This window comes from Mus pahari, chromosome 10, assembly GCF_900095145.1.
Source record: "Mus pahari chromosome 10, PAHARI_EIJ_v1.1, whole genome shotgun sequence".
NCBI classification, from domain to species: domain Eukaryota; kingdom Metazoa; phylum Chordata; class Mammalia; order Rodentia; family Muridae; genus Mus; species Mus pahari.
Genome location: NC_034599.1, coordinates 64,651,090 through 64,658,512, shown reverse-complemented (window position 1 = coordinate 64,658,512; position 7,423 = coordinate 64,651,090).

Genomic DNA, 7,423 nt, shown 5'->3' with positions numbered 1-7,423 from the left:
GAATTCTCCTCATTGGTGGAGTCATTGGGCAGACACATTTCCACCTGGAGGCTGCTGACATCCCCTCAGCTGGGTTGTGAGTTTACTCGGAATGTGAGCAACATCCTGTACTGATGGAGCTTGAGCTGTGAGCTTGTGTGACGCTGTGCCTGGCTGTAAGTGGCTGTGCCAGCTCCCTTGCTCGATGTTCCACTGGCTGGGAGCCTGGGATTGGTAAAGGTTCCTGTATGTTCACGATACAACCCTGAATTCACATGCTTAGTTTAGTTCTTATTACATCGATTGATGTCGAAAAACATTTAGTCCAAGAAAGAGACCAAAGGGACTTTGGGCTCTTGGAGTTGGCAAACTGTCAGGTTTTTATATCAGGGCCACTGGAGATACGTTCACAGGCACAACGTATGTTCCCAAGGATGTTGGTCCACATTGCTTATGGAAAGCTTGAAGCCAGGGGTGACTCTGAGGAATGGGAGACCCTGGGTGGCTATTCTCAAGTGCTTGCCAGTGCTATCTTGGGAGAAGGACCAGGTCTCCACCAGAACACAGCATTCATGCACTCTCTGTATCAGATATAACGTTTGTTAGTAATCCAACAGGACCAAAAATGACTGACAAACTCAATTTTCTTTTACATTTTTTATGTGCACATACAAATGTATGCATGCACCATGGGAAGCACGTGGTGGTCAGAGGGCATCCTACATGACTTGGCTCTCTGTTTCCTGGGTCTTGGGGATGAGACTGAGGTCACTAGGCTTAATGGCAAGTGGTTTTACCCACCGAGCCATCTCACTGGCCAAATACTTTTAAGAGTAGATTAAAGTAGCATTTATGTGTCTGAACATTTATCCCAGGTCTTTGTTCAGGTGGATTTGGGGAAGGGGTGGCTGATAGTAACTTGTTCCCTAAGCAGACAATAGATGGTGTCACTCATCCCTATGAACCTAGTATTAGAGTATGTGGAATCCTTCTACTCATCAGTTTTGAAAACTTTGGAAAATACACCTACTTTCTTCATGCTAATCACCACAGCTAGTGGGCACAAGCTCCTTACTGGGGGCCTACTGCTTCGCCAAGTGCACTTAACATCCATCATCTCATTTAATCACCACCATTGCCCGAGAGAAGCCCTAGTCTTAAAAAAAAAACATTGTTGTTGTTATTTTACTACTACTACTACTACTACTACTACTACTACTACTACTACTACTACTACATACATTGGCATTTTTGCCTGCATGTGCATCTGTGAGGCAGTGTCAGAACTCCTGGAGCTGGAGTTACAGACAATGGTGAGCAGCCATGTGGGTGCTGGGAATTGAACTCTGGTCCCCCTGAAGAGTAGCCAGTCCTCTTAAGTGCTGAGCCGTCTCTCCAGCCCCAGAAGTACTAGTCTTAACCTAGTTTCCAGATGAGAGCCAGGGAGGCTCTGATTTACTATGTCACAGCAAAGCTTTCCTTCCTGTGGGGAAGTTGGGTCTTCTATCTCCATTCCCATACATTAATCCTTCTAGAGCCTAGGCTTTCCTCATGACTGGTCCACAAGCCTGAGAGTTGCTAAATTTGCTGAAAGCATTGGGGTATGAAAAATCTGCTTTTCAAAAATTCTTTTCTATACTTGTATTTCAGCCTCTCTTCTTTGATCAAAACTAGAAACCCCGAGTTGAGTATTTAGGATCTCCTTGTACCTGCTTCTGGTGGACTAAGCACTCTGGGAAACCCTCCCAGCCCAGCTCCATGGGGAACAGACTAGTTCCCTGACGTGTTACCCTCTGGCTTGGGAACACATTCCCACCTTTAGACTATAGTGTGCAACTTTCTTCCCCAGGAACTACTACAGAGCAAGGCCCCTGTGATGTCAGCCACCTTGGTGTCTCAAAAGTAGCTGAAGCTCAGTAAATAACTGAAATGTATTGTTAATACCAGCATCAGAGTATCCTGGAGATAAAACAGTTGGCCCCGCCCCTCTGTCATGGCATTATGCAAATGAGATTTCTAAGAGGCCTTGAGAGTATGTCATGTTTCACCATCCCTCTTCCTAGGATCTGTGCTCAGTAGCAGGAAAGCGGGATTCTTTGTGTGTGCAGGGCATAGACGAGTGGGTACTCAGGTCACAGCAAGCCTCTGCAGTGAGTTCCCACCTTCCACCTTCTTGTGAGTTTGGAGATCGAACTTAGGTCATTAGGCTTGCGTGGGAATTGCCTTTACCTGCTGATTCAGCTCACCAGCCAATACCAGGGCTCTATAATAACTCTAGAGTAAGGGAATTTAGTGTTCCAAAGAACTGCATTGGTGACAAAATACAGAATTGGAGGCCTCTTTTCTTCCACTCTGTGTGTCCCACCTTTATTGCAGCTACAAAGAGGAGATCAGGAAAGAGTGGGACTCCATTTCTAAATACAATGATATAGTATTAAGAACTAGGCCTTGCTGGTTATTAAAAAATATTCCATATGTACATGTGATTTTGTGCAGTGGCCCTTGTGGTGTTTAGTACGTGTTTGTTTGTTTGTGTGTGTGTGTGTGTGTGTGTGTGTTTGTGTGTGTGTAGGTCAGAGGACAACTTCTGGGCCATTTATCAAGAGTGCTCCACCTTATTACTTGAGAAAGAGACTCTATAACAGGGCAGTGGTGGCGCATGCCTTTGATCCCAGCACTCAGGAGGGAGAGGCAGATGTAGATGGATCTCTATGCGTTCAAGGCCAGCCTGGTCTACTGACTGAGTTCCAGGACAGCCAGGGCTACACAGAGAAACCCTGTCTCAAAAAACAGAGAGGAAGAAGGGAGGGAGGGAAGGAGGGAGGGAGAGAGAGAGAGAGAGAGAGAGAGAGAGAGAGAGAGAGAGAGAGAGAACTTGTCCATGTGGCTCCAGTCTCCAGTACTGAGCTTATAAATACATACCACCAGAGTTAATTTGTTTGATGTATGTTTGTGTGTGTATATCTATCTATCTATCTATCTATCTATCTATCTATCTATCTATCTATCTATCTATCTATCTATCTATCGGGACAGAGACAGAGACAGAGAGACAGAGAGACAGAGAGACAGAGAGAGGAGACTTGTCCATGTGGCTCCCAGTCTCCAGTACTGAGCTTATAAATGCATACCACCATACCCAGAGTTAATTTGTTTGATGTGTGTTTGTGTGTGTGTATATATGTGTGCTTACGTGTGTGTGTATATATGTGTGCTTACGTGTGTGTGTATATATGTGTGCTTACGTGTGTGTGTGTGTATATGTGTGCTTACGTGTGTGTGTGTTCGTGCACACATGCATGCACATGTGTGATGTTGTTGTTGTTTTGACATTGGTTCTGGGAATCATACTCAGGTTCTCTTGCTCACTTGGTGAGTACTTTACTGGCAGAACCATCTCCTCAGCCCAGTACCTCAAATCCTTTATTTTCTCTGTCACACTGAGGATGCGTTGCATCCTACAGGTCACCTGCTTTTGTGTAATTTGGAGTTATATCAGAGCTTCCTGAAATTCCCAGACACTTGCCGGCGTTACAGTGAAGTAAGGATTTCATTATATCTATCTAGTTGGTCCCAGACTCAGTAACTCTTCCATGAAATCATTTCTAACTGATTCCTGTGATCATCCTATGGTCAAAAATCAAAATGATTGAAAAACTAGTTCATAAGTTACCAGAAAAGCCCCACAATAGAATATCTAATTACAGGACTATTGAAGTACAAATTAATCAGGGTCTCTACCTCACTCTTGATCTTTTAGTTCCCAAATAAATGACACAAAACCTAGAGCTGGGCAGACATCAACCCTCTATGCTATTTTGTCTACTCCCTGTCATTAACTCTGAGATATCACTTGCCATGCTCTGCCTGGGTCACTCTTACACCAACTGCCTAGGCCTCATGTTTTCTTCATTCACTAACCCCTCTCCTTTCTCCTCTCCCTTAATGGTCTCTTCTCAGACCCCAAACCCCACCTAACTCTTTTGCCCAGCCATGGCCTATAGGCATCTTTATTTAACTAATAGTTTTAAGTTAAGAAGCAAGGTTGCATAGTATCATTTGGTATACTTGAGGATTTCCTTGTCGCTGGGTGCAACCATACCTTGGGGCGGGGGGGGGGGCAGGATTTAGCATTACAGTACATAGCAACACACCAAACCTCAACACAGGATCTGTAAAAGAGGACAACTTCTTTGTGGACAGATCATCTCTTTATTTCAAATTTACATGTATTTGTTTGGTTTCTGTGTGTAGGAAGTGGTGGGTGTGCGCATTTTATAGCATTCATGTGGAGGCCAGATGACAACTTGCAGAATTCAGTTCTCTCCTTCCATCTTGTAGGCTCTGGGGATGGAACTCCAGTTCCCCAAGCTTGAATGCAAGCACCTTGGTCTACGGAGTCATCCCAGGGGACTCATCTCACACCATGTTTTCCCCAGGTCCCCTGTCTCAAACTTCATGTAACAAGCTCTTCCACTCATGTTCCCCTGTGACTCAAGGATCAAGCAGTTCCCATGGGCCCATGTGTTTGAATTCTTGGTCCCCAGCCAATAGATCCAACTCAAATAGGGCCTCTAACTAAGGAAACTTATCTAACTCTAGAAGACTGTTTTCTGTCTTCGAAGAATATCTATCTATCTATCTGTCTCCTGTTTTTCTTTCTTTCTATCTATCACTATTCTATTCTATTCTATTTTAATTTATGCAGTCTCATGTATGTCAGGCTGGTCCAGAATTATCACTTTGATGATTAATTTCAGTTGCCAACTTGATTGGGTCTGGGAGGATGAGCTCTCAGTGAGTCTGTGAGAATATTTCCTGGAAGAATTAGCTAAAGGGAAAGGACCTTCCTCAGAGTGGGGCACACCTTCTAGCAGCATCCTAATATATAGAAAATGGGATATAAGTGGGAAAAAAATTTTTTTTTCTGTTTTTTTGCCTGCCTACCTTCCTGTTTATGGGTAAATACATCTACTCCATTGCGTCTACTGAAGCTGCTGTCGTTTGCTGACATTGAAACCCAGCTTCTCTACCTTTCCAAAGTGTCCTGAAGACAAGAATTTCTCCAAGAACCATAAAGTCTTCAGCATCAGATTGGAACTGCTGGAGTTTCCAGCCTGTGGTGCTGAGCAGTCACTACATTCTCAACCTCTCCAGTGTGAAGACATCAGCTGTTGGACAATCCAGCCCGTCTCATGTAAGCCAGCCTAATGACTCCCCCTTGTAGTATGTGTTCATCTTATTGATTGTATTTCTCTAGAGATCTCTGGCTAATAGAGTAGTGTGGAATGATCTTGAATTTCTGATCCTGTGCCTGTACTTCTCAAGTGTTGGGATAATTGGAGTGCACTGCCACACTGGTATATGCAGTGATGGGGACTGAACCCAAGATGGTGCATTCTAGGTAAGCCTTCTACCAACTGAATTATAGCCCCAGCCTTATAGTTGCAGAGTAGCTTATATGTTCATTAATCACAGACTTTAAAACAATACATTGCAATGGTTCTCTCGCACAGTGAACTCTAAACTCTGCACTATGATGGTCATGGAGTCTTACACTCTGGAACAATAAGTCCGAATAAACTTTCCTCTATAAACTGCCTTAGTTGTGTTTTTTGTTTTTTCATAGCTACAGAAAAATCTATTTATATGGATGCAAATAAATCTAAACAAACACATTTCTGTTTCTTACAACAAGCAAACACAAATGGTACAGCCTTTCCTTGCACCTTCTGGCTCCCGACACAGTGCTGCTGCTGTATTAGGTGGTGAAGCAGTTAAGTATTATCTGAATAGTAGTCCATTTGGTACTCCCTTGGAGAAGAGCCCAATAAAATGGAAAAAATTAGTACGCAAGGTTAAAACACACTGGATCTATCTTCCTGGTCCTGCAACCCTACTTGCTCAGGATAATAGAGAATACATTTCTTATAAAGATTTTTTTTTTTAAATTTATTTTATGAATGTGAGTAGACTGTCATTTTCTTCAGACATACCAGAAGAAACCATCAATTGCCACTACAGATGGTTGTGAGTCACCATGTGTTTGCCGGGAATTGAACTCAGGACCTCTGAAAGAGCAGCCAGTATTCTTAACCGCTGAGTCATCTCTCCAGCCCCGAGAATTAATTTTTTAAAAAAGTATTTATTTTTAGTTGTGTGTCGGTGTATGTGTATGTGCACATGAGTGTAATGCTCGAGGAGGCCAGAAGATGGCGTCAAATCCCCCTGAAACTGGGGTTACAGGTGGATGTAAGCTGCCCCATTTGAGTGCCTGGAACTGACTTAACTAAGATGTTCTACGAAAGCAGTGCATGTGATTAACCATTGAGCCACATCTCCTGCCCTAGGAAGGCTAACTGTTTCTGGGAAGACTGGACTCAAAGTAGAGATCAACTACCACAAATTTAAGAAAAGAAACATACAACACAAAGGATGTCTTCTGCTTTGTGGTACACACTAATAAGAACACTGTGTGGCTTTTGAAGATGACAGCACTTGACTGGTTGATACTATTATTGTAGTCTTGCCTCGGTTTACCTTTTCTTCTCCTACCCCACTTCAATAACCCCAGCAGAATCGTAACTTCTCACAGATGCATCTAATTTATTAACCTAAAAGCACAAGAGAAACATTTTTCAAATTTTCCTATAATAGGGATCGTGGGAAGTACGTACTCAGACGAATGAAGCCCAGAAGAACTCTGGTTGGTTGTGGGAGTTGCCCCGACAAAGATGAAGGTTAACGTAGTTTAAGGATGAAATATAGACCATCCTGTGCAAAACCACTGTGTTGCAGTTTAATTAAAAGAATTCATTAAAGTGGTGCCCCATCCGGGGTAATTAGTATGCGTAATTTATGCATTGCCTAATACACAAGGGCAGTGGCCTGAATAATAAACTCAGGTTAACCTTAAGTGAGAGAGATTGGATGGTCAGATGTTTATTTAGCTCAGGTTTGCTCACGAGTTAAGGTTAAAGAGGTGAAATCCAGTTACAGTTAATTAATTAATTCCTCGGGTTTTCTTCATGAAAATCCTGTCCGCTCAATCATATGAAAATGCTGTGAGAGGCAGGGGAGTGCTCTTTGTGACATGACCTCTAGCAAGTTGGTAACTGTTTGAAAGAATGAATTTAAAGGGACAGCAAAGAGAGACAAGGAGAAGACAAAGAAACTGAAAGCAAGCCCAGATCTGATATGAGAGACTCGCGGAATAAATCCTGGATAGATTTGTGTGTGTGTCACTAATGTCACAATGCTGGGAGGGGTTAGAAGTTTTGGGGGGGGTCATTGTTTGCAACATGGGGACAGGTGTTTAGGAATTCTTTATTAGATATTTGATAGTAACAGTCAGAGTCTGTTCTTGGCAAGTAATAAGTATTGGACTTATTAATCAAATCTTTGGCAGGGCAGCTGATCCCTCATGCAGCCATTCTGAAGGGAA